Genomic DNA, 27,854 nt, shown 5'->3' on the forward strand with positions numbered 1-27,854 from the left:
ATGAGATCACTTACATGTGGATCTAAAAAAAAAAAAAAGACAAACGAACTTATTTACAAAACAGAAACAGACTCACAGACATAGAAAACAAACTTACGGTCACCAGGGCAGGAAGAGGGTGGGAAGGGATAAATTGAGAGTTCGAGATTTGCAGATACTAACTACTATATAAAATAGATAAGCAACAAGTTTATATTGTACAGCACAGGGAACCATATTCAGTATCTTGTAGTTACTTACGGTGAAAAAGAATATGAAAATGAATATATGTGTGTTCTTATATGACTGAAGTAGTGTGCTGTACACCAGAAATTGACACAATATTGAAAACTGACTATAATTCAATAAAAATATATTTTAAAAAATTCTTGTGGGAGCCCTCCTACCATCAATAGGAACCTCATGAAGGCTCTGCGGGACCTTCTGGAAGACACCCCTGAACTGGACTTCTCTATCCCATAGGAGCCAACAGGCCCACAAAACAAGGGACTCACATGCATGTATGTGTGCAATCTATGAGTAAGTAAGTGTATTAGAATTACTCACATAATAAGTAAGCAAATTGGATAAAAAGTATATCGCCACAGTTCCTCAGCCCAAAGAGCATAATGTCAAGAGATAAACAGGTTGACTCAGTCAGCCCTAAAAATAGAAGTCTGCGATTTATGGATACATTCACTTACTCATTCATTCAACACATATTTACTGGGTGCCTATTATACTCCTGGCATTTGCTAAGAATCCTGGGGAAAAAAATAAAAAATTCCTGCCCCAACAAGCTGTTCAGTTGACTCTTCCATTAACTGTGCAGCTGAACAACTTGACTTCACCTCTCTTTCCATACCAATTCCTGCACCTTTAAGGTACTTGGTTCTGAGGATTTTGATTAGCCTAAGTGAGTTTTGTGTAGGTGAATGCATCTTAAACTCTGTCAATGAGCAGCAGAGCTTTAATCAACATTGGGCGAAGCCGAGCACATCACTTTATGGAGACGGCCCTGAGGCCCAGAGGGGTCAGGTTAAGTTGCTCAGGTGGGTGGCTAGGTGTGGGCTGAGCCAGTTCCCAACATAATCACTGTCACTACCATCACCAGAGCCCAGCAGGTCTTCCAAGCCCTTAGGCCACACTAGGACCCCTTCTTCGGTTTTAGCCCAATTATTTTTACAGTCTTCCTTCTGCTGTCTTTGAGTTCTGCACGTACAGAATAGAGTAGTTAGGTTACGCCTGTAAAACGTGAGCCCTCCTGGATTTAAAGATTCTCTCTGCACTTGTGGTTTGCTCATAACGGTTTGACTGCCAAAGCTTCGCCTTCACTTCCAGCACTCTGATTCAAATTGGGGGGAGTTAATTAAATATTGCAGAAATAACCTGAGCTTATATGTTCCCTTCCTTCATGCTTTAGGAAAGGGAGTTCCCTATTCAATACTTCTGAATTCAGGGGCTCTGTGGACCTGGACAAGAAAAAGTTACATCTTAATTTTCATCAGTCGCTAACTGAAATTTAACATTACTTTTAGATAAAAATGTAGGAAACAGACCAGTAGTGGTCTTAGAATTTTGTCATAATTAAAGTCACAGACTAATTCCTTAGTGGTAGAGCACATGCTTAGCATGCACAAGTTCCTGAGTTCAACCCATGGTACCTCCATTAAAGTAAATAAGTAAATGAATAAACCTAATTACCTCCCCTCCAAAACAAACAAAAAATAAGTCAGTATTTTTTAAAATAAATTAAAAAAATAAAATGAAGTCACAGGGGTTTTCATAGCACATCACAGTTGTGAAATATCCTATGAGCTCACCACCGCTTCATTTGGGTCCACCTTTAGGTTATAATATTAATGTTAATAAATGCATAAATTACTGTATCACAAATTCTTAAAATATTTTGGTAGCTTTAAAATAAATGTTCATGTTTGTTATTCAATGTATTTTATTTTATACATTTAAAAACATAAATCTGAAAAAGAATCTATCATGTTCTCCAGATTGCCAGAGAGATCCACTGCCACAAAATTTTTAAGAATTCTGGCTTTTAAAGCGGTGTTTCTCAATCAGGGGTGATTTTGTCCCTGTACCCTGGGGACATTTGGCAGTGTCTGGAAACAGTTGCTACTGGCATCTAACGGGTATAGGACACAGATACTGCTAAACAGTCTACGATGCACAGGACGTCACACACACACAAAGAATTATAGCCAAAGGTCAACTGTGCTGAGTTTGAGAAACCCTATTTAGGAGCAATATACAACAAAAGGCCAAGAAGTTGCTACTCTATTCATTCCCACTTAATTTCCATTTATGGTCATCCGTGTTGACTCTCTTGCTCTCCATTTGAGTAATCAGATGAAGTAGGTTTGTTTTGTTTTTGTTTTTAATTCTTGTACCCACCCCATCTCCAAGCATTACAAATTTCCCTGGATCTGTGAGCCAGAAGCTCTGGGAAGGGCGGAGAGATGAGTCTTGATGAATTTATTGGACTAACTTCTTCAAAATGTAAGCGAGGAGGCAGTGAGCCACAGGCAAAGCACAGTGGTTCACAGGTCCTCCGTCTGGCTTCCAAGGCCTTATATTGACTGAATGATTAATTAGTGCTTTCTCCAAGGGTGGCCTCTTTTAGAAGAGCTCCCTTCAAGGCCAGGAGGGCAGCAGGAAGGAGGAGGTGACGAGACCAAGGGACCAGTAATAACAACACAGGACACAAGTGAGCCAGCCATCGTCTTCTTCTTCCCCCCTCCCCTTAGGAACATATTCATCTCCAAAGGAAAACCTGTCATATGTCGATTTTTTAAAATGAATTTCTCGAATGAAGAAACAAAGATTGAATACTACAGGATTTAAAAAAAAAAGTACAAAGGGTAAAAGTCAGAATAGCGTGTTTAATACTCTTGTAGGAGAAGCCTTGGCAAACAGCTTGCCTTTGCCTTGGCACACATTACGTACCCATCCAGGCTGTGGGTGACTTTCCTTTCTGCTTAGAGGTTCTGAAAAACTCTGGCTTGATCTGGCACAGACCAGCCTTGCTGGGGAGTCTCCCTTGTTATGTAATATAAAAAAGAGGACAAGAAGCCAATGGCCCAGCATGGTCTAAGTGTGAAAGGTTGATCAGGGACTTCTCATGAGAAAGGAGTTCAGCCTCAAGGGGGCTGATGTAATGGTTAATTTTATGCGTCAACCTGGCTGGGTCACAGGGTGTCCGTATATTTGGCTAAATATTATTTTAGATGTGTCTGTGAGCATGTTCCCAGATGAAATTAACACCAGAATCAATGGACCCAGTAAAGTAATTTGCCCTCGGCAATGTGATGGGCAGGGTCCAATTCACAGAGGGCCCAAAAAGAACAGAAGGTCAGGAGAAGGAAGAATCTGGCCCTTCCTGCCTGAGCTGGGACATTGATCTCCTCTTGCCTCGTAGCTTCCGATGCTCAGGTCTTTGGCCTCGGGCTGAATCCCACCATCGGCTTTCCTGGGTCTCCAGCCTGCAACTGGCATAGCTCAGCCTCCAGAACTGCATGAGCCAATTCCTTATAATATATAACATATATATGATTCGTTCTCCATTTATCTATCTACATCATATTGGTTCTGTTTCTCTACGGAACCCTGACTGACCAAGACAGCTGGCTAACTCCTAAATCCCCAGTCCACAGCACAATACTTGGCAAGATGTTCAATAAATATTTGTTAAATGAATAAATTTACTAATGAATAAATAAACCACAATCACCTTTTGAGGAAATATTCACTTTCCCATTTCACAGATGAAGGGACTCAAGGAATTTAAGTAGGCTCGCCCCACATGACAGAATTTCTAATAGACTAAGCCAGTTCATGAGCTCCAGGTCATCTGACTGGAAACACCTCACCCGAGACACTTTTTTTTTTTTGCCCTCTTAGGGCTTTCCTGAAGGCGGATTTGGTCCCAACACACCCTGAAGGGGCTAAAGAATGATCCGGCGGGGGCATGATTCACACCACTGATTAGCAGCATTGATGGCAATCGATAGTTTGGAAAGTACTATGCTCAGCAAAATTTAACATGTTTCTTTACTGGAGGACTTAGCAAAGCTTTTCATAAAAGTACCAACATCTGGCAGAAATAGAAGGCGGTATTTCGCAAACCTAACTGAGGAGCACCTTCTGGGTACAACATAAACCCACGTTGTGCAGGACTCCTTTTGAGAAACATGGTTATCTTGCCTCTGTTGTCCTTGCTACCAGATTGGATGGCGACCAGAATAGAAAAATCATCTCACTTCCTCTTCAGAATAACCAACCTGGTGAGGCAGTTGTTCACCATCATCTGGGTACGAGATACCGAGGAGGCATTTCCAGGATGAGGACCCGGCCCCATGGTTACTCAACTAACCAACAGCAGAAACACACCGCCTGTGATTCTTTCAACCCTGCTTAGGAACAGAGCCGCTTTCTGGAAGGCCGTGCAGTGCCAGAACGCATGTTCATCATCACTCTCACACCCGCAGTCAGAAAGCTTGATCGGATACATATGCACAAATAAACTCGGAGTCATCGCTCTCCTCTCTGCCCTCAATGAGGAAATGTGACGTGAAGTACATTCAAGATGCTGCCAAGATGATCAACCACAGGACTTCGTCGGGGGATACATGGGGATTGTTTGTGGCCTAATTCTTTCATCTTTGTTCTGTGCACAATCATCTTTGAAGAGATAGAAAAATGAAACTAATACGATGTTTACGTGCCTGCCTTCCTACTTGGCCCTAGGACTTTCCAGGAAATAAGAAGTCACATTCCATGATGTGCGTATTAACTTTAAACTCAGGACAGAAAAAAAATTGTTTCCAATAAACAAATATAGACCAAATTATTTCATAGGTTCTTTCTTTTCTTCTTTAATTTTGATTTGATTGAAGTTTATGTCACTTCAACAGAAGAGTTACAGTCTCTTTTCAGGTATCATCTCACAATGCTGTAGAGTCTCTGGAGGGAAATATTTGAGGAATGAGATTCTAGCTACCTAAAACAAAGCTGCAAATGCCCCAGAAACACAAATCCACTGAAGGGGAAGAGTAGTCATCAGAAGCAGCACTGAGGGTGGGGAAGGATGTGGCTCAGTGGTAAAGTGCCTGCTTAGCACGCACAAGGTCCTGGGTTCAAACCCCAGGATCTCCATTAAAATATAATAATAATCATCTTACAATAAATAAATAAACCTAATTACCTCCCCCCTCAAAAACACACACACACAAAAACTGAGTTTAAAAAAATGAAGTAGCATTGAGAAGGCATTTCAGGAATGCTTGAAGTAATAAAAGGTTGTGTGATTCAGGGTCCTAATCCAATCACACGTAGTATATAGTGGCATGGTGGTTAAGAACACAAACAGGGAGTCAGATTTGAAGCCCAGTTTTGTTACTTATGGCAATAGTAGTACACTTAGAGCTATACCATCTTGAACAAGTTATTTAAACATTCTATGCCTCAGTTTCCCCTCTGCAAAATGGGGGTAAAAGTAATATCTACCGTATACGATTATGAAGACTCAGCACGTGTAACGTGCACAGAATGCTTGGTACAAAGTTAGCTTTCAATTCATGTCAACAATAACCAGTATCACAAGCTGCATGACCATGAAGTCAGTTCACTCCTATAAGTCTCAGTTTCGCCATCTATAAAACTGAAATAATCATAATGCTATCACAATATTACAGTGAAGAACAGATAAGACAAGGGACAGAAGTTAAACTGTTAAGTTTAGAAGTTAAGGTGATTATTCTCCTGCTATAATATGGTGGTTCTTTTTTTCCGCTCAGTGGAAGGTATTTCCTCTTCATCTCAGGACTTCAGATTACCTCTCTGGGCACTGGCCTTTCCAGGGAACAGGGGGATACACTCTTCTTCTGTGTGCCAAAGAAGGAACCCTTGGTCCTTCATCAGTCCTTTCCATCCCAATGAACGTCACCATTCACCACCATCCAGTGGCCAAAAACCAGGGTGCCATCCATGACTACTTTGCTTCACCACCTCGTCAAGCTAGTTGATCAGCACTTCCTCTCGGGTCCACCTCCAACATAGAGCCCTAATCGGCCACTTGTCCACGTTCATATCGGCTGTCCTAATTCACGTACCATCATTTCTTGCCGGTGACAGCCTTCCATACTCCCACTTCCTCACATGTGTGATCCAATCCATTTCATTCTCCCCAATACAGTTGGAGAAATCTTTTTAAAATGTCATTCCAATCATGTCTCTTTCCAGCTCTGAATCCAACCATGGCTTCCCATTCTCACATTCCTCGCCAAGCCAGAGTCCTCACAAGGGCCCTGATTACTTCCCCACGTTATACCATACTACTCCAGTCTCCCCAATTCCTGCTCCAGTCGCCATCTTACTTCTACACCCTATTCCATAGGTCTTTCTCAGTGATGCGAACACACTTATGCTCTTCTCTTCCTCAGGACCTTTGAACTTGCTGTTCCCTCCCCTTGGCTCTTTAAATGGCTGACTCCTTTGTATCCTCTGTATGGCCACTCAGCTTTCATCTCCTTAGAAAGGCCTTTCCTAACCACCTCCAAATGCTCATTTTTATAGTATTTACCTCATAGAGTTATAATGAAGATTAAGTGAGAAATGCATTTAGAACAGTGCTTGGCACTTAAGAAGTAACTCATTAAAAATTGTGAATCATCCTGGGCATACATCCATAAGAAATCCTAATTCAAAAAGATACATGCACCCCAATGTTCATAGCAGCACTATTACAATAGCCAAGACATGAAAGCAACCTAAATGTCCATTGACAGGTGAATGGATAAAAAATGTGGCACATGTATACAATGGAATATTACTCAGCCATAAAAAGAATGAAATAATGCTTGCAGAAATATGGATAGACTTAGAGATTATCACATTAAGTGAAGTAAGTCAGACAGAGAAAGACAAATACCATATGATATCACTTATATGTGGAATCTAAAAAACAATGATACAAATGAACTTATTTTCAAAACAGAAGCAAACTCTCAGACATAGAAAACAAACTTATGGTTACCAAAAGGGAAAGGAGAGAGTTAGGGAGGGATAAACTATGACTTTGAGATTAACACATACACTCTACTGTATATAAAATAGATAAACAACAAGGACCCTCTGTATAGCACAGGGAACTATATTCAATATCTTGTAACAACCTATAATAGAAAAGAATCTGAAAAAGTATATATATATATAACTGAATCACTTTGCTGTATACCTGAAACTAACACAACATTGTAAATCAACTATATTTCAATAAAAGTTATAAATCATCACCATCGTCATTCTCTACTACAGTAGCCTGTAAAGTTGCATGGAAAACACCGCCAAGAGGGTGTAATTGTGGTATCTGTCTATTTACTTGCATTGTCTATACAGTTGTTAGTTCCATGAGGTATAGACCTTGTCTGTTTGTTTCCTGGTGTATCCTCACCCCTTCAGCACACCACCAGCCACAGAGCAAGCTCTCAAATAGTCGTTGAAGGAATGAATGGAAGCGAGTCTCAGCTGTCAAAGGAGTTCAAATTGCTGAAACCCCACCAGGACCCAGGGCAGGATCACCAAGGGCAGCTGGACATCAGGTTCCAGAGACCAGAGCTGTGTGTGCTCCAAGGGAACATTCACTCCCTCCCCGCACTCACTCCCTCCACGGCCCTGTTTGTATTTAATAACGCATCCCGGCTTGTGCAAGAAAAGCAAAAAGATCCCACAAAACTCTTTTCTTTATCCTCTTTCCAGAAAAATGGGCCAATTCACAGCTGCAAGCGTTAGGAGAATTTCCTGTCTGGGAGTCTGGAAACTGCCAAGAGTGGAAAGTAGCAGCCAGCCGGCGAGGCCTCTGTTGTCATTGGCCCCAACAACAACACAAACAGCCACAGCCACCGCCATCACCACCACCACCACAACAAAACACGCCACGTGGGCCCAGGCGCACACAAACACGCCCACAGAACCACACCAAAGGGACGGGGCTGCGAGGAGGAGCTTCTGCGCGGCACGTTCCGGCGGCGGGGAAGGCACATCCCCTGGCCCCGCGCCACGGCAGCCCCACTCCCAGCCCCCGCCATCTGTCGACAGCGGCCTGCCTACTGTTAAGTGTGCCGACACAGGACACGGAGCCTAACGCGGCGCAAATGGACGGACGGGGAGGGAAAACAAAGGCACCACAGTCAGTGGGAGAAGGTGGCTAGGGCTTTGACGGAAACTGACAGAAAGCCGGGAAATTCAAACTGAAAGTTGCCCTGAAGACCTGCAGGGCTGGGCAGGGGGGTGGATGGGAGGGTGAGGGGTGAGGCGTGCAGGGAGGGAGGCTGGCAGTCTGGTGTGATACAGCTAAGCACGTCAGCTTTTTTCAGACTCTACGATCCATTCTGACTACTCACAGATTGCCCAATAAGGCTTTCTATTACAAGAAAAAAGGAAAAAAAATTTTTAAAGGAAAATTTTGTTCCAATGAAACTTCTGAAGGAAACATTTAATCAGGACATCCCATGTGATGTAAAGCAAATGGCTCAAGTCTTTATCAAATAACCATTCAAATTAAGAATTACCACATTATTAAATTTAATAATTAATTATAATCTATTATAATTACTAATAATCTCGCCAATTGGGATAAATTGCCCTTACTTTGCTGCCCAGAAGCTGGGGGTGTTAGTTTTATATTCTCATTTGAGAAATCTTTAGGGGAAAAAAAATCAGGGTATTTGTCATTTTCCACCATTGATAATAAAAATATTTTTATAACTCATTTGTCTACCAAAAACTGCAGCAGCAAAAGAACCTAAATCAGCTAAGATTCCTGCTAAAAGGGGTCTACATTTCTGCTTGTGTGGTGTGGATTCTGTCTACACTGGACGGGTGATTGTCTTGGAGTTTTCATTCCTTGTCTTTGGAAGCAGACACTTTCTCTTAAAGTCTTAAAAATATGGACCCAGGTTGCCAGTTATTTGATGACCACTCCATACATTATTTTCCCTGTGTTAGAGAAAAAGATACCAATGCTAAGAGAGTTTAAAAATCACCCAAAATTGAGATGGTAGAACTTCTAGAGTTTTGACTTGAGGACCTAGCATTCTTTTGTTTTAAACAAATAGATTCTGTGGGGCTGATTTTACTTTGCCCTTTCAGTTCCCACCGCAAAGTCACAAATACTATAAATTCTAATTCCCACTCTTCAAAATGTTAATTAAGCAAGCAAAATGGTGGTGAGTTTTAAATAAGATGGCCAAAAACAAACCAGCTTTCATTCTGTTCGCTCATCAGTTAAATGTGATTATTTGATCACTCTTTAAGAGCTGATGACTAAAAACCAAACTCTGGAAAAGAAGGTTCAACCCCTAAACACTTCTGGTTGACAGCATCATAGCTTGGCTCATTACCCGCTAATCAACAGAGTATACATATATTTACAAATAAAAACACACACCAGATGTATTTTCATCCACAAGGTGATGCTGTCAACTAAAATAGAGAATGTGCACCCATGTAGAGCATCCATCATTTTTAAGACAGAGTCACCACAAAATCTCCCATTTCATGATTCATGAATGAATGCCTGTACACATGCCGGTGGCTGTGATATAGCCGTGTGTACAAAGAAGGATGAGATGGTTAAAAAAGTCAGCTCTGAAGTCAGAAGAGTTAGCTTTGAGTGCAGGCTCTGACGTTGCCTAGCTTATACTCTTATGCCTCAGTGTCTTCATCTGTAAAATGGGAATAACAGCATCCACAGAATTGTTTTTCAGTATTAAATGAGACCGTGAATAGGAAAAGGTTTTGTAAATAGCACCATACTAACATCATTCTCCTTTTTTTCTGTAGTTCTCCATTCCCTTCAAATGTGCTTCTGTTTCTCCCAGACTGATCAGTGTTGAAAAGGAGATGGGTTCCTCCAACCCTCTCTTCAGAAAGTAAAAGGTAGTTTAAAGGTGATCTTGGAGACCATCCTGACATTCTACATCAAAAACCCATTTTGAATTTCACCTACAAGGAGAGAAACTACATAGAAATAACTATCATTTCCCTTTCCTATGGAATTTAACAGAATTTTCAGAACTCCTACACAAAACTCTTCTAGGAGCATAAAGAGTGATTTTCCAAATGGTGCTTCATATGCACCTGTGAGTGACCAGTGTAAATTAATCCTATATCTCTAGGTCCATACTGTCATTCATTCATTCATTTGTCACAAGTATATTGAGTGCCTCCTTCGTACAAGGCAGTTTGCCAAGTCCCAGGGTGACAGCAAGAAACAAAGAGACTCAAAGGGGCAAGTGAGGTGGTCCCGTCAGTAGATTTTCCTTTTGAGTAAAGGAATAACTAAAGTTTTTAGGAATGTTTTGGAATTTTTAGCAGCTTCCATGCTTGTCAAGGAGTAATAAACTAAGAGCCTAGGAGTGTGGCTCTCTTCCTGACTTAACCAATATTTGAAGCTTTGAACAAGTCACTTTCCTGCTTTGGGCAGTTTTCATACTTTCCTGACATTTAAAGCTTTTCAAACCCCCTCTCGCTGTGTTTTCTGCGTTGGTAGAGCTACTTCTCCAAGAAATATTTGCCCAAGGGTTCAATTTGGGGAAAGCGTTTCACTCTTCCGAAGTGTGTTTTATCTAATAGAATGTCACGGCAGGGAGCTGGGCCAGAATACAGTCCTACAGGGGACTTGGGGACAGGAACAAAAAGTGGGACTTTAAAAAGAGCTTCCCAAATCCTTTACTAGGCTGAAGGCTCCATGAGAACAAGGAGCAAGGATGCTTTATTCATCATCATGCCCCCTCTGGTCCCTGAAATTGTGCTGATAGATGTTCACAAGTATGTGTGGGATGCACCTGTGCATGAAGCAGCTTGTTATGATAGATAATATCATAGCATAAAATAGTTGATGTTGATGAAATTAACAGCTTATGATAAACCTTCCCACTGCTTCATCAAACCTTTTTGAAACTGCCCCTCCCAAACAAACAAGCGAAAAACCACGATTCTACATGGCTGCAGCTGCCCACCGACGCAAAGCCATGGTCTGTGCTAGAGCAAAGCTGATGACTCTCTTGATGCTGCAGAAGTCTCTCAGAATCCCTCGATGGTGCCCATTCATGAATTAAAAGACTGGGAGAGGGTTAGAAGGGCATTTTCTGCAAGTCTGAGGTCTTGGATTCTAATCCTGCCTTTTCCCTTGATAACCATGTGGCCTCGAGCAAAACCTCTACTTTTCATGACCTAAATTTTCTCCGTAAACAAGAGGTTTTGATTTCTCCGGCTCCTTCCAGGCACAGGAATTTACAAAGCAAGTGGAAAATTATATGCATGCGGCCATTTTTTTTAAGTAGAATTTCATCATCCAAAATGCCTCCGTTACTTTACTAACTCCATTCCTGTGTAAAGTTTGGAAAATTGGCAAAATGATTGCAACTGTTTCAGAAGTTAACGTTGTATTAGATCAACCTAGCAAACAGACACTTGCCTAGAAAGCAATGCTTTTTGCCAGAAATAGGCTGGCTCGGAAAAACGTTGCCCTGAAAAGCCCCGTCTCGGGTGCACCACTGCCTCCTCACACCTCTTCCTCCCTGTGACTCAGCTGCCCCCCAAAGACCAGCCTGAACTGGGGTTAGAGACACAAAGTAGCCTCTCATCACAGGACCCAGTGTTGAGTCACTTCTACTGATGGTTCAGTCATAACCTGGTACATCAGTCGAGGAACTGACTGTTAGCCTTAATCCTTCATCCTGAGTCTGGGGAAGACTGGAAAGAATGGTTTATGCACGTGTTTATCACCAAGTACTTACTGAGTTCCCAACAAGTGCCATTCCCCCCAACTCATTCCCGACTCATGCGCTAGACTCCTCCCCCACCCCATGCCGCCATGCTGTCCACACTCTACCCTATTGCTCAACTCCCTTCCCCCAGTGACAGCCCTTCTGGTGGCTGTTTCACAAGGGGAAGCCTTGACTTCCTGTAGATGACCTGGCCCAGAAAACCTGAAAACACTGCCGACCTGTTTTAACATGATTTCTTTGGCCTGTTCAATGAGGCTTGTCACCGGCAGGGCAAGGCAGGGCAGAAAGAGCCCCAGCAGGTACCAAGCCACAGACTAAGGGTCATGATTTCATTTCCCCAGAGATGGCAGACTATCTGCAGAATACCTCACCATGGCCAGAATGCATCACCTGGACTGTAACAGTTATGGTCCTGTAGGTAAAAGTGCAGATGTGTTAAGGTTTTCTAACAGGTGTTACTATTACAGGCTGGCAGAGTTCCTGGATCCATCAGAACCCTGATCCTGTTAGAATCCTCAGCATTGCAATCATTGGGAACTAGAGCCCAAACCTTGAACTCTAGTCTAGTAGCTGGGTCCCTACTCTCCATCCCTGATTCCCATTATACACCTTGATTTTGGAGTGTCACCTGCTCTGTGCCCCCTACTCATCCCTCAGGAATCCTGTTAAAAATCTTCTTAGACCTTTGATTCTAACTGTTTGCTCCTTTTTCACCCATTACCTATTACCATGTTCAGGAGCTACTCAAGGAAGTCAGCTAAAACTGGTGAGTGTCATGGCGCGTGGTGGCAGAGCTCACAGGCGGAGAGACCAAGGCCAGGTTCATCCAAGGAAGCCAAAGAGGAGTATATGGGTGAGATGATGTCTTATGGAAGGAAGTGCAGCTGGCACCACCATCAAATCCAAAAGGGCAAAGCAAGTTCAGAAACAAAAGAGCAAGCACTGAGCTTAGTTGCAAGATGGATCTACAGTGAGACAGAATCCACGAACAATTCAGAGTAAGTGACTAAGGGCTAAAACTGTGGACACAGAGGTGGATTATGTCCCCTTAATGAACTGTCTAGTACATGCCGTGGGCAAGGAAGCTTTCAAGAGGCCATGAGAGGTAGACATGCATATGCTGTGGGCCTCACTTTATGCTGGACTCAGTTTTCTTGCAGCATCTGTGGATGTGGTCCAGCCTCAGAGTGGGACTCGTCCAGTCTACCCCATCTCACTGCAATTTACTAAGCTTGACTTTTTTTTTTTCTGCAGAGAATACATTTGCTCTGAATTGTATTACTTTTGACAAAACAAAATTTAAGACCGTGGTTAGAAACCTCAATTAAGTTTTGATAAGACTCTGTGTATATTTGTTTCTCGGGAGGTGGAGAAACTATTTTCATCTGCTAACAATGCACCTTCCAGAAAATAAGACGTGGTTTCATAGGCTCTTTCTAAGTCAGCAACAAGGCCTCCCCTCATCCTGTTACAAATAGGAGATGTGGGAACAGAAAAGCTAATGACTTGCCCAGATCACATGGGTAGCTAGTGTTGGAATTAAGAAAATTCATTTCTTATGCTCCCAAAGTAGGCAGAAAACGGCCTTAATAAACAGTCTTGTTTGCCTGGTGCGCTTGGGAAAACTGGTAGGTGGTCTTTGTTTCCAGGGTGTTTGTGCAAAGTGTATCCTCTAGTCCCAACACAGCCAGATTCCCAAAAACCAAAGGTGGAGTCAAAGAGGGGATGTTCTGCACAGAAAACAAAGTCAGCCCAGAACATTCACCCCTGTGGAGACTCATCACAGCCCCAGCTGCCTCTTGGTCAACCAGAGACCCTGGACCTCACTGACTGCCCGGAGGCCACATCCCGTGGGGACAGCAACTCCACTGCATGTGTGCAGCCTCATGATTTAATGTGGGTGATTAATACCACTTGGCTGAGTGGCTTTGCCAGTTTGTGCCTTAACTTTCTCATGCTTGAGTTTCTTCTCCCAGTCCCTCCGCTGCATAGAACCATAATGTGATTCTGTAGAAACTAAGCAAAAAGGAATACATTAGTCTAGTAGCTTGGAGCTGTTGCCAAAGGAAGTCTCTTCCACTGACTGCCAGCCAAGTCCCCTATGAGATCGTGCAGACTCTTACAATATTGCTCAGGGAGCGAAACAAAGAGGAAGAGAAAGAGAGGGGTCGTGCTTGTTATAATTTCAAGTACGTGGTTATGGGAAGCGTCTTATGTTACCAGAAAGCTGGTATCTGGGGTTTTCCTCTTTCCCAGAGGAGCTGAAAATGGGAAGGGGGAAGGGAGGGTTATCTTACCCACTTTTTGTAGCCAAAATCATCAGGGCCAAAATTCCTTCCTAGAAATGTCAGTGGCAAGATTCAGACAATTACCACCAGTTCAGCAACTCCCAGCCCTGGGTCATTAACATCATCCCTGCCATTCAACCATGTCACTCCACCCATTCCCCAGGAGAGGAAAAAAATCTCAGAGCCTCCTGCCTTAAAGCCATTCTGATGAGAGGCTGCAAGGCAAGAAACCCAAGTGTTAGATATTTGCCTGGTGCCTTTGAGCACCTGGGCTGCTGATTAGTTTTAGTCCCCTTGTTCTTCATCTCAGAGAATGATGGAGTTCCCAGTATTCCAGTTGGAAGTCTGCCTGTCTGTGGGGAAGGAAAGCAAATGGTATGGTGTTTTTAACCAGTTCTCTCCGAGGGTTATGGCTTCGACTAACCTCCATTGATCCCATTCTCTCATTCAATCAGTGTCTTAGTTAAACAAAACGTGATGACAAGAGCCATAATGCTTGTCACCAGTGGCTTTAAACTCCCTCCCTCCTCTCTGCATGGGTTCCACGCCCCAGAAGCCCAATGCCAGCTAATGGCTCTTCCTGAATCGACCGCTTTGAGGGCAGGAACCCCATCTTATTCATCTTCAACTCCCTTTTCCCCAGCTAGGTTCATTGTACAAAGATGATGTTGCATGCATATCACTGTGAAATATGAGGGAAAGGAAGGGTAACCACTTCTCCTGGCTTGTGCGCTCAAAAACTCGCAAATTGGAAGTGGGGGGCAGGGGCAAGATAGGGGTAAAGGATTAAGGGGTATAAACAACTAGATATAAAATAAGATACAAGAGTGTAATGTACAGCACAAGGAATATAGCCAAGATTCTACAATAACTTTAGAGAATAAGCTTAAAAATATTGAATCACTATGTTGTACACCTGAAATTCATAATATTGTAAGTCAACTCTACTTCAATTAAAACAATTCAATATTTAAAAAGTAATAATAAAAGAAGGGCAAAGACTGGTTTAAGAAACTCACCAGCTGGAAAGCAATACGTTGACTAGCCCATCTGCCATCATGTAAATATACAGGTTGTTTCTATCCAGATAATCAATAGAAATGAGCACGTTCACGCAACAAAGTTTGCTCTGGAGGGAAAAAGGTGCCGACTCTCTGCACAGGCAAATATTCTCACAACGAAGAAGCATTATTGAGCACATCTTAATACGAATTATGGACCTCCAAGCGGCCCGATCGACTCACCCAGGGACGAACTTGCCAGTCAGATCCGTCTGTGAGATCTTCGCTGAGAGTCAGTCCTTGACTCGCAAACACGTGGCCCTCATTTACCTACCTGATGCACCTTCAAGAGCAAACACGTTTATCCCAATTCCCCACCCCCTAGCTTTCACCCAAGAAATCAAAAGGGCCTACGAGTGATATAATTGTCTTATTATAAACATACCTTGGAAGCCATTCTTCCATCCATTTATAAATTTCCAGGTGTTAATTTTGTTAATAACAAATCTGTAATGGATTTTTTTTCATTCACTGCTTTCCCCGCTCCGCCTCTCCTATGACACACCTGTGGTGGGACTCTGAGTCTCAAGGGTCCCATAAGCAAAAATCCTGCTCTTAACAGTCCCCCTTTTCATCTGCCTCCTATCCAGCGTGGGAGCTTTGGCTCCGCTTTCCCGTTCTGGCCTGGTTCCTACCCCTTGCAATATTTGATAGATTATTGTCATTTCCCTTACTCAAATTTCAGCACTTCCTAAAAACTTTGGCTCGAATTCACTCGCTGGTCCTTTTACTCCTGCTGTTTTCCATGTGACTCTTCTTCCCAATACCCCCTGCCCCTGCCCCCTCAACCCCACACCACCCCCACACCACGAAATCTATACGCGCAGGTCCCAGAGCTAATCGGGTGGGGGTGGGGCGGGGCGGGGAAACCCCGAAGGGCCTCAGGTGATCTAAATGAAGCAGAGTTTGGATCCTGAAGATGTCACAGGACAGCTGATGTTTTATCCTACTGCCAGCGTACATTCAAATCTCAGGAGTGAAAGAGACTTAAAAGCTCATCCCTGCCTCCGCCTCTGATTACACCAAAATCGTAGCCATTAAGGCGAGATTAGCATTCCATGGCGTCCTCGGAGATCTCTGAAGTGGATTCCACGGCCTCCCTTAGTAATGCATTCCAGAAGCTCATCGAAGGCAGAGAGATTTTCCTCCTGCCGAACCTAAATCCTGCTGGAAGCAATTTAAACCATTCCCCTTTGGCCTGTCTTTGTGTGGAAAAAGAGGAAAGCTCTTTGCCACTGCCCTTGCGGGTCCCTTCACAGATTCCTTGGCTCCCGCAGACACTTCATCTGCTGATGAAAAGGAGAGCAGCGCAGGGGCTGGGACAGCAGGAGGAGAGGGAGGCCACGGAGAAACACTCGCCTTTTCCTCTCTGGCCAACTTGGTGGAAGCAGCCCCGAGTGCTCTAGGCTCCGGTTTGAACCCATCTCTGGCGTCTCACGATCCTGGGTCAAGTCTCCTGCCCGTGTCGCCGCCACGTGACCCCCCCTTCATCTCCAGCGAGGTTCTCCCCTGGAAGCGCGGAGAGAACGTGCAGCTGGGACACCAGTTGCTGCAGCTGAGCTGCGCGCGGCTCTGACCTTTCCCTTCATCTCCCGAGTAACGTGGAGCAAGGAAAACGGACGATCAGGTTTTCTGCTGGCCAAACCTGCTTCTCTTTCCTGGCAAGAGGACACGAGGAGACAGTCTATTCTTCCCCGCAAGACAGTAAATAAAAGAAAGAATGCTGTGGGTGTATAGGACGTTTGGAACATTTCATTTTTGTAATTGTGCGTTCTGAGCTAGGAGCCACCACAAAAGACCAGTCTTTGGAAACTGAGGGGGTTTGTGGTTGTTTTTTAGGGCTGGCTGGTCAGCCCGGATTCTGTTTCCACTTTTCCCATTAGTCCTCAAGTTCTAGGTGAGGCCCCCAAGACCCTGGGGCATCTGACCAGGGGCAGCTGCCAGCATTCTCCCATGATGAGCGCTGGAATGCGGGTTGGCTGAGCACGTTGATTTGCAAGGTGTTTATAAAGTTTCTTGATCCTTTTTTCCACCTGGTTGGCTTCCTGGACCCAGAAGTTCATGGACTGCAGTGTGCCACCGGGAACAAAGAAATGGAATAAACACGCCATGCGCTTCCCTGGGAACTTCTTTTGTATAACTTTTTATTTTTAAATCTCTCTTGCTCTCTTCACTTTTGTTTCCCCTTTCTCTTCTCCCCCTCTCTCCCCCGCCTCCCTCTGGTGTCTCTGTTTACACAGTTTAGAGATTGGGAAGATGTTGGTAGTTTTCCAGCTGCTTATGCACAAGTGTAATTGAATCATTTATTTTTAGTGATGTCAAGAAGTTGAGCACAGAAATAAAAGGAGCACTGCACACTGACTAAAACGTAAGAGAGTCCTCATTTGGAGGGTGAAGATCCAGTGGATGTGCTTATTTTCAGATCGGAGGCTCTTCACTTCTCATTTGAAAATCCGATTTGGAACATAATTTGTTTTATTTTCAGCTGATGGGGTCTCGGGTCTCAAGCCAAATTATTCTATGTCCTTCTGGGGTTGATGGCTAACTGGCAGCTCCTTCGCAAATAAACCTCACACTACGCCTGTCATTTTCTTCCCCTTTAAGCAAGAGAGCCCTACTTGGATTCTTTCCTGGATGGAAAAGATGAGGCTTAAATTAAAGACCTGTGGGACATCCTGAGATCCTCACAGGAAAAGGTCACTGGAACATCATCTGTCATTTGAAACAAAACAATTAAATAGATGCAAGAGCCTATGTGTTTTGGTGACCAGCACATTCCAAGTCTATTGAGTTGTCTTTTTCTATGCACCTACATTTATTTTGGGTGGAATTGGAGAAGCATCGTTTGTTCTTTACAGAGATGTCACAAAGTGCTAACAGAATTGACTCATTTTTTTTTAATTGACGTACGATCAGTTTACAATGTTGTGTTAATTTCTGGTGTACAGCCTAGTGATTCAGTTATACATACATATTCCTTTACATATTCTTTTTCATTATAGGCTATCACAAGATGTTGAATATAGTTCCCTATGCTATACAGTAGGACCCTGTTGTTTATTTTATATATAGTGGTGTGTATCTGCAAATGACTCAAGCATTTTTCACCTTCCTTTGATTCTCCCACCCCCTCTTCCTCCCCATCCCCTCCAAAAGATAAAAGACAGCTATGCAATCAGTACAATATAAAACAGGGTATTTGAAAATGAATTTGAAATTAATAAAACTAGTTACTATTCATTGAGTGCACATTATACACCAGACACAGTTCCAAGTATTGACATTATCAGAGAGAGAGCACTATTATCCCCATTTATAGATAAGGAAAGAGATGAACAGAGATGTTAAGTAATTTCTGGGTCGTGCTGTGAACCCAGAGAGTCCAGCTCTGGTGTCTTTATTTGTACTTTTAGCACTACATGCCTCTCACAGCAATAGACAAGCAACTGACAAATGGGAGAAACATAAGCAAGATAGATGGCAAAGGGATATTATTCTTAATATATAAAGAACTTCTGCAAAACAATAAGGGAAAATGTCAAGTGCCCCAACAGAAATACAAATGACAACAGCGAATAGTTCATACATATAGAAACCTCCAAATCGTTAATAAATGTTTTTAAAATTTTAAATCACATTAAAATCAAAGAGACAAATTCAAACAATCATACATCTTTTTCTCTGTTAGACAGATTAAGATTATAAGAAAAAAATGTTGCTCAGTGTTGACTATAGTGTGAGGGAACAGCCACCCTCAAACACTGCTGATGTGATGTCTAAGTTGTTGCAACATTTAGGAAAAGAAAATTTTCAGTGTTAATGAAGACTCTTTAAAATAAGTTTAGGAATTCCACTTTCGGATAGTTTTTCTAAGCAAGTAAAAATGAGTACAAGTATTCACAGGTAAAGAAGTCAACTTTAGAATTCTTTAAAATGATGGTAGGTCTGTATTACAGAATACCAAACCATCATCAAAACTCATGTTCTTAAAGAACATTGATGGAAATGGAAAATGCATATTATTATTATTATTATTATAAATATTAGTATCATAAACATTAACATTAACATAACAAAAAGGGAGTTTATGTAACAGTATATACCAATTTGCAACATTATGAAAAGACTAACACAGGAAGCCAGAAAGTTAACAAGTGTTGTTCCCAATGAGGAGAGAGTACTCATGTGTCTCACTTTCTTCTGTACACTCTGTTTCAATGAAAATGTATTATTTTATAATCCAAAAATTTATGAATTATAAGACTGGAGTAAATATAGGGAAAGAAAGAAGCGTGCAAACATCTATAATGAATAACCTTTTGCAAATTACATTTGAGCATTGACTAACTCTGAGAGTGCTGACAGATAAAGCAAAAGGGGAAGTAAATTGCACATGTCACTTTTTAATAGAAAGACTACAAATTCATCTTTCAAAAGCTTTTTTCCCTGAGGACCTTACTGACTATATTTATATGGGAGATGCTGGATAACACTGGGCAACTGCCTTCGCTTTGCTTCTGTGGGAGACGCAGAAACTTTGTTCAGATGCACAGCCTTATAGGGACCATCTAAAAAAATAAACACTAGGAAATGAGAACAAATAGAGAAAAGACTGTTTTTTTTTTTTTCGGTGAAGTAGAGTAAGATAGTGAACACATTTTTTCATCTGGAATACCTAACCTCTTAAATCAGGGATGGGTCTTAGAGAACCCTGGGGAACAGTCTTGGGTTGAAAGAGCAATGTTTTCTCCCCAAAGTCACTGAGAGTAGCCAGTGTTAACACAGTAAATAACATTGTTGGCATATAAACAACTCCAAGTTTAACAGAACAAAAATCATAAGACTTTGGTCCCCGTAGAATTCTCTAGTAAAAAAATGTTCCTCCATTATATGAAATTAGCCTCAGATTAAAGTGAAGAAAGTGTGATTTAGAGGGATTTCTGCCAGTCCTCCTCCTTGTAAAAATATTTACTCTCTAAGTCTTACTACAAAGATAGCAAATCAAAGAATGATAACATTTCCAAACTTAAAAAGCCTTTTGAGTTCCTGTCACCCAGGGGTGATTAACTTCTGGAGAATCATGAACTTCTTTGGAAATCTAATGAAAGCGACAGTCTTTCCCCAGAAACATCCACATTTACACCAAATTTTGCATAAAATTGAAGCGGTTTAGGACTGCCCTCACATTCATCCATAATTCCCCACAATAAGAACACCTGAGCTAGTTCAACCCTGTGTTTTTGAGAACATTTTAGAGCAAGAAGCAGCATTCTGCCTAACTGAACAATATTTCTTACTTTCACAAAATTGGTTCCTCCAAGCGAGTGAAGTAACTTGCCCAAGATCACAAGGCAAATTAAATGGCGATCCAGGCTATAAATCAGGTCTTCGAACTCCTAGGACAGCCTTCATTCTCTCAGATCCTTTTTTCGCTTAGATTTAAAAACTTTCCTTAGATTCCCACAACCCTAGGGAAATCCTACAGAAGAGTGAGGTATCCTCGGGGGATACAAAACTGAGAAAAAACAGTTGGAGTAAAGCTAGACTCAAAGGCTTCTCTGAAGTCACCAACACTATGGTTTTTCAATGGACGAGAGTTCATGACAGCCTCGTATCTATTTTAGACAATTCTTCTTTAATAAATCTTGGACTATCTTCTGATGATGATCAAAACACCTGAAAGTCGAACATAGCGTCTTGCTCTGGTTTTAGAAGCAGCAGCAAATCAAAGTTCTCCAGCAACCCTGGGAAGTAAGTGACGACATGCCCGAAATAGGAGGGTGGAGCATTACACCAGCAGTACCAAAGCCTTACAACTTACTTTCATGATGAGGAGTAACCATTATTTTCTTTATTCGCCAGGAGGAATTTGTGATTCATGAGCAAAGGAGAATTGTAGGAGGCTTTGGTGTCTGAGAACACAGACAGAAAATTTAGACCTTTCCTTTTATTCAACCAAACAACTGGATTGAATATTCCTATCAGTCAGCTGTGTGGTTTTGACTCTACACTGGTTTTGGCTGGAAAGTCCCTCTTCAGGATCCTGTTTATTGGAGTCCTACTCATCCTTCTAGGCCCATTCACATCTCACTTCACCCAGGGAGACCTTCCTGATGATCCTGGTCCAAGCTCATCTCGTCCTAAGAAAGCATCGCTACAGCACCTTCCCGTAGGACAAAACCCGACAGCATCGTGCTTCATAGAACTTACTGCTGCGTCAATCTTGTTTCTCTAACCAGATTACAAGTTCTTCCAAGGCAGGTATCATGTTTCTCCTGCTGCTTGAACCTGAGCCCAAGTATTCAAAAACTGTTTGCTGATTGACTGACTAAAATGCGACAGCAGTCTTCCACCCGCCTGAATGCAGCCCAGCGGCCTTCAGCTGGGAGCGAGTGAAGCTTTCTTGCTTGATGAACCTTTGCTGATGCTTCACCATCTAGAGCCCAGGGCCAACTTCTCTGCAACAGCCCCAATAACAGAAAAGTGCTGGGAATTCCTGGCCAAACCAAATGGCGTGGTACTTCTGTAGAGATGAGTAGCTTGCGGAGCGCTGCAAGGACAGTTCCCCATTCTAAGTAAAAGGACTGCTTTAACCCAAAGCGTATTTTGAATAGTTGTCAGTATTACCCTACTATTCTCTTTACTTGAGATCTAAGAAAGTCAGTGGAAATGTCCAGAGCCATAAGCTGAGAAGAACCTTAAAGATCCTTTTAGTCGAATTGTGACCCACATATATGACAGAACACCATACCGCCATTCAAAATAATAAGAGAGAAATATATGGACTGATGTGGAATGATGTCTAAAATATAATTTTACATGGAAAACAGAACAAATTGTACATGAACATTGATTCCATTTGTGTGAAACCGTATTTATGAATGCACACATCCATGCTCACGTATGTATTATAGATTGTAGACACGCTGCGGAAGCATTCATAAAAGATACCATCAATTGTGGTTTTTCTCTGGGAGTGGAAGTTGGAGCCTCAGAGGGGAGGAAAACTGGAACTTTAACAGTTCCCCTCAGGCAGTGCGGTCGTGTTTTGTAGATTTTGCAGGAAGCATTACTTTGATTACTTGTGTCATTTTAGGGCCTTGTTTCTTTATTTTCCAAAAAGTCCCCAGTTCATGCCTTCCACAATGTGACCTTGCCTACCTCTTAACATCTTGACGCATACCCTGGGCTCCCACCACCCAGGTGATGGACATCTCTGCTTTGTGCTACTTCGGGCAGTGTTCTTGCCTCGCTCAGGAAATGACCACCCCTCTCTTACTTCTCTGGGGAACCCCCACTTGTCCTTCAAGGGCCACTCGAAGTCCCGCCTTTTCTGTGATGCTCCCAGGAGGATTCCATTGCTTGTACTTCTGTGGCCTCAGAGCACCTTCCACACATCTCTGCTACAACATGTGTAAAACTGTATTTTTCAAAATTACATTTGTCTCCCATACTAGTGTGAGCTCCTTCAAGCCAGGATCCGACTGTATTTTGTGCATCTTCGGGTCCCTAGGACCTTGCAAAGTACCTGGCACACAGTGAGGGCTTACAGAAGGGTTTAGTGAAAGCAAAAACTGCAAGTCTGAATACTGAGATCCCTCTACACAACCCTGGACACTCCAAAGAGCCAAACAATTCTAGGTAACTATCTGGTTGCTGATATTCTCAACAAGATGTTTTTGCTTCTTAAGTCAGAAGACAAAAACCCCCATTTGTATTCTGTGTATTAGCGCCAGATAATGATTCTATGTCACAATCTGCAGTAGGTCAGCCCATGGCAACCTCTTTGATTGAATTAAAGAAATATAATCAAAAATACAATCTCTGATAGAACACATCACACGGAGGATTTCAGGCAGACTTTCAGGAGCAGGTTCTTGGATCAGCTTGACATAAATTAGGGCATAGTTTCCATTAAGTCCATCTGTAACAAATTTTATTTCCATGTCGATATTCAATAACTGACCTGATTTGAATGACCTCTGTGTTCTCAGTTACGTGTCGCCTCTGAGAGCCTCATGACCACCGACTTCCACTGTTTACCAGACAGAAAACTGGATTTCAGGAGCCTCACCAGTGAGCCTGTGAACCAACATAAAATAGTCTGAAATAAAAGTCATGATAATACACAATACAAAGTACTCTACATACCTGAGCATATTGAATTCTCAGGTCAACAGGCTTCAGCTTAAGTGTTGTCCTTTGTTCTGTAAAGTTCTATACATCATTCCTTAGTTTCTGCAGAGGGTGGACATTGCTCTTGGCCTGAGGAATCAACTAATGATATTTTTAACAAATATATGAAATAAAGGCTGTGCACAAAAACAAAAAACAAAATGAGACAATGATAACAAAATAACAGCTCCAAGAGGAGAGGGATTATTAACTTTATCTTATGAAGGAGGGCACTGAGGACCAGAGCAGTTAGGTCATTTGTCTGAAGTCACACAGCTACTAACTGGCAGAGCCCAGTTTAGAGCCAAATCACCTGACTCCACCCCCAGGCTCTTCCCATTAAGTCATGTGGCCACCCCTAAAAGGTGTGCTACATCCAAGTTCAAACCAGAGAACTTCTCAGAGTCATTGAGACACTAAAGATGAAGCATTATTTTTGCTATAGCAGCCACAAGTTTTTCTCCTTTTTATGCCTGCAGCTGATCCGTATGTTTCTCTACCCGTTAAACATGTAATGAGCACCTACTATTTCAAAATTTTTTTAAATTGAAGTATAGTCAGTTTACAACGTTTTGTTAATTTCTGTTGCACAGCATAGTGATTCAGTTTTCTATATATATGTATATATATACATTTTTATATATATATACACTTACATGTGTCTGTAAATATATATATTATACACACACACACACATTCCTTTTCATATTCTTTTTCATTATAGGTTATTACAAGGTATTGAATGTAGTTTCCTGTGCTATCTAATAGATCCTTGTGGTTTATCTATTTTATATACAGCAATGTGTGTCTATTAATAAACTTTTCATAGTTGCATTTTTGTGCACTTTTGACTATCCCTTAGGAAAGATCCCAGAATAGAATTACTAATTCAGAGAGTATATTTCTTTTTAAACTCTTAATCTATATGCCAAAAACACTTCCCCAAAATTGGTAACAAATTATATCCCACTGGAAATATTTGAGAGCAGTTACTCAAAAATCACACTTTCCCCAGCATTATTACACTTTTTAAAGCTTCATTATTTTGTTAGAAAAAGATGTAAGGTATTATTTTAATTGTCATTTTTGGAGCACTGGTGAGGTTGAATTTGTTTGGCCAAGTGTATTAATCACCTATACTAACTGGGATTATGCATATAAACCTTGTAAGCCCTCAATACAGAGAGGTTATTTTATGACTGTTTTTAGTAATGAGTTTGAACATTATTTCCTGGTTACTGGCTATGTATATTTCTTCTTAAATTTTTAAATTCATTTTTCCCATTTCTCTATTGAAATTTCAGTGGTTTCTTATTAGTGAGTTTTATATATATACATATATATATATATGAGCTTTTTATGTATTTAGTATGTTAAGTAACCCTTTGGAAGAAACTTTCCTGTTTTGAAGGCTGGTTGTCACTAAAAGAACAATGCTATATACAGGCGTTATGTTTTGTAAATATGGCTCCATGTTTTGGTTTCACTGGTGAGGAAACAGAAGCTTACACTTAAATATGTGCTTTCTCTTTTTTTTAAAGGTAAAATTTTTTTAATTAATTAATTTTGTATTGAAACAATGTTGGTTTATAACATTATATAAGCTTCAGCGTACATTGTATTTCTAATTCTGTACACACTACGGTGTGCTCACCACCAAAATTTAGTTTCCATCCATCACCATACAGCTAAACCCCTTTACACATTTCACCCTCCCTCCACCCCATCCCCCTCGGGTAACCATTCCTCTGATCTCTGTATCTACCTGTTTTTTTTGTTTGGTTTGGTTTGTCCATTGATCTTGTTGGTTTGTTTTTTATACTCCACATATGAGTGGAATCATACAGTATTTGTCTCCTCCTTCTGACTTACTTCACTTAGCAGAATACGCTCAAGGTCCATTCATGTTGTTAAAAATAGCAAGATTTCGCTTTTTTATAGCTGAATAGTATTTCGTTATATATATATATATATATATATATATCTTCTTTATCCATTCACCCGTTGATGGGCACTTAAATTATTTCTATGTCTTGGCTATTGTAAATAATGCTACAATGATTTGTCCAAATCCATAGAATGTAAAATACCAAGAGTAAACTCTAACGTATTAAACTATGGACATTGGGTGATAAGGACTTGTCGCTGTAGGTTCATGATCTGTAACAAACATACCACTCTGGTGGGGGATGCTGGTAATGGGGGAGGCTGTGCACGTGTGGGTAAATGGGAATCTCTGTACCTTCTGCTCCACTTTGCTGTGAATGTAAAACTTCCCTAAAAAATAAAGTTTATTATTTTTGGAAAATGTTAAAAAAAATAATGCTGTGATGGACATACGGGTGCATATATCTTTATGAATTCATGTTTTTGTAAAAGAAAATGACAGTTCTCCAGAAACCAAACTTAAAGTCACAGAATATTGCTAAAACTAACTGATAGAGAATTCAAAATAGCTGTCACGAAGAAACTCGACGAGCTACCAGAAAACTCAGGAAGGCAGTACAATGAGCTCAGGAGCAAAGCTAATGAACAGAAGGAATACTTTACCAAAGAGACTGAAGCTCTGAAATGGAACCAGACAGAAATTCTGGGCCTGAGGAACTCAATAAATAAGATGAAGACTGCATTAGAAAGCATTGGAAATAAGGTAAAATACATATACAGTGACATGTTCAAATCTTCAGTGTATCATTTGATGACAAACGCATCCATCTATGTAATGAATCCTTATTAAGATCTAAAATACTGCCATTACTCCAAGAAGTTCCCTATGCCCTTTCCCAATCAGTTCTATCCTTACCCCAACCAACCCCCTGAAGAATCCTCTGTTCTAGTTTTTTCCATCCATCCTGGATTGATTTTGTTGTTTCCAGAACTTTATATAAATGGAATAATACAGTATATGCTTTTTTAAAAAAAGTTTGCTTTCTTTCCCATAGCATAAAGTGTTGGAGATGCACCCATGTTGTCGCACATATCAATCGTTTGTTCCTTTTTATCGTTGACTAGTTTTATCTGTTTGGCTGTTAATGGATACTTGAGATAGTTCTAGTTTTATGAATAAAGCTGCTGTGAACATTCTTGTGCAAGTAATTTTGTGAACAACTGCTTTACTTCCTCTTGGATATTATCCTTAGGATGGAACTGCTGAGTCATGGGGTAGGTATACGTGTAGTCTGATAAGTAACCGCCAGATGTTTTCCCAAAGAGGTTGTACCTTCTCTCCCTTTTATAACAACACAGGAAAATGTTCACAACGTATTATTAAGTTATAAAAAATAGCAATATATATAGCTATCTAGAGTATAACCTTGTCACGTATCATATGTGTTTATAAAGAAAAAAAACGGGAAGCAATCCTTTCAACTGTTAAAAGAGCTAACCTCTGGGTTGCAAATAGTCTTCACTTTTTTCTTTGTATTTTTCTGCTTTTTTTCTAATTTGCAGCATCGTCCACGTATTACCTTAAGACAGTATCAATTTGTGTTTTAAGAAAGGAGAAAGAAATATTAGTAGACCACCTCATCAAAACACTCTCTTCCGTTTATAAAAAGGTCAAGAGATACAAAGAATTAATCATGAACCCAGTTGCCCAGAGGAGAAAAATAAACTCTTATCTGCGGTGATCTGAAAAAAAAAGTAAGAAGCTGTATAGTAAGATCCACCCACAACTCGTGAAAGTGTTCATCTGTGTAGGTGTTTTCTTGAATACTTGAGTCTGTGGCTGGGTAGAAGGATTTCCCCTCCTCTGCCCTTATTTACTCTCCGTGTTTGCAAAGCACTTTGTAATGTAATCTTTTTTCCATTGTATTCTAGAGCTTCTGCCTACCCCATAAGCTGCTCTGTCATATTACACTGAGGCAAGAATGTAATAGGTGCTCAGTGTGTTTGTGGGAAGACTGGGCACCTCACAGAAAGTGTACTACACACAGCCATGTCTAAAGCACAATCATATCATTAATATCCATAATGGGGAAATTTAAGATCCACTGTAATGTTTGTGCAAAGCACGAAAAGTCCCCAGTTACGCATTGCATCGGAATGCATTCCCCACTGCAGGCACACAGGAGGCTACTTAAGCTTGAGGAACTACCGGGAAGCCATGCTCAAAGTGACTCCTCTTTGTGTTCAAATAGAAACTCAGATTACAAGAAGAAACTTTTCCCTCAACCAGAAGTATCAAAAAAAATTTTTAAGTGGAATATGTAACAGGTATCAAATTTTTTAAAAAGTCCCACTTCTAGAATATTTATTTTGTGTGTCACATCTTTACAAGGGAGTTTATACATAATATCTCATTCATTCTTCACCAAAACTCTACAAAATGGATATCCATTTCATAAGCTGGAAGCAGTCACCTGGCACAGTCATTTGCCCCAATCCAGATACCCTGTAGGAGGCAGAGTTAGCATCTGAGTTCAAGTCCAGTGAAGCCAAATTTCACAAGACTAATGCAACCCTTCTGAGTTCTAATCTGTGCAATATTAGAATCAAAGCACCTACAAAGTTCAAGTTGCAACCTACAGAAGCAATATCCTTTG

At 41.3% G+C, this 27,854-nt stretch overlaps 1 long non-coding RNA gene across 1 annotated transcript in view; it reads right to left on the minus strand.

Moving 5' to 3' along the window:
• The window catches only part of LOC116280330 (uncharacterized), a 284,498-nt gene that overhangs the window by 256,437 nt on the left and 207 nt on the right, over positions 1-27,854 (minus strand). Inside the window, exon 2 of the long non-coding RNA XR_012072152.1 lies at positions 23,102-23,217. This is a non-coding gene — a long non-coding RNA (uncharacterized lncRNA). The remainder of the gene's footprint in view (positions 1-23,101; positions 23,218-27,854) is intronic.

Source organism: Vicugna pacos, chromosome 4 (assembly GCF_048564905.1).
Source record: "Vicugna pacos chromosome 4, VicPac4, whole genome shotgun sequence".
NCBI classification, from domain to species: domain Eukaryota; kingdom Metazoa; phylum Chordata; class Mammalia; order Artiodactyla; family Camelidae; genus Vicugna; species Vicugna pacos.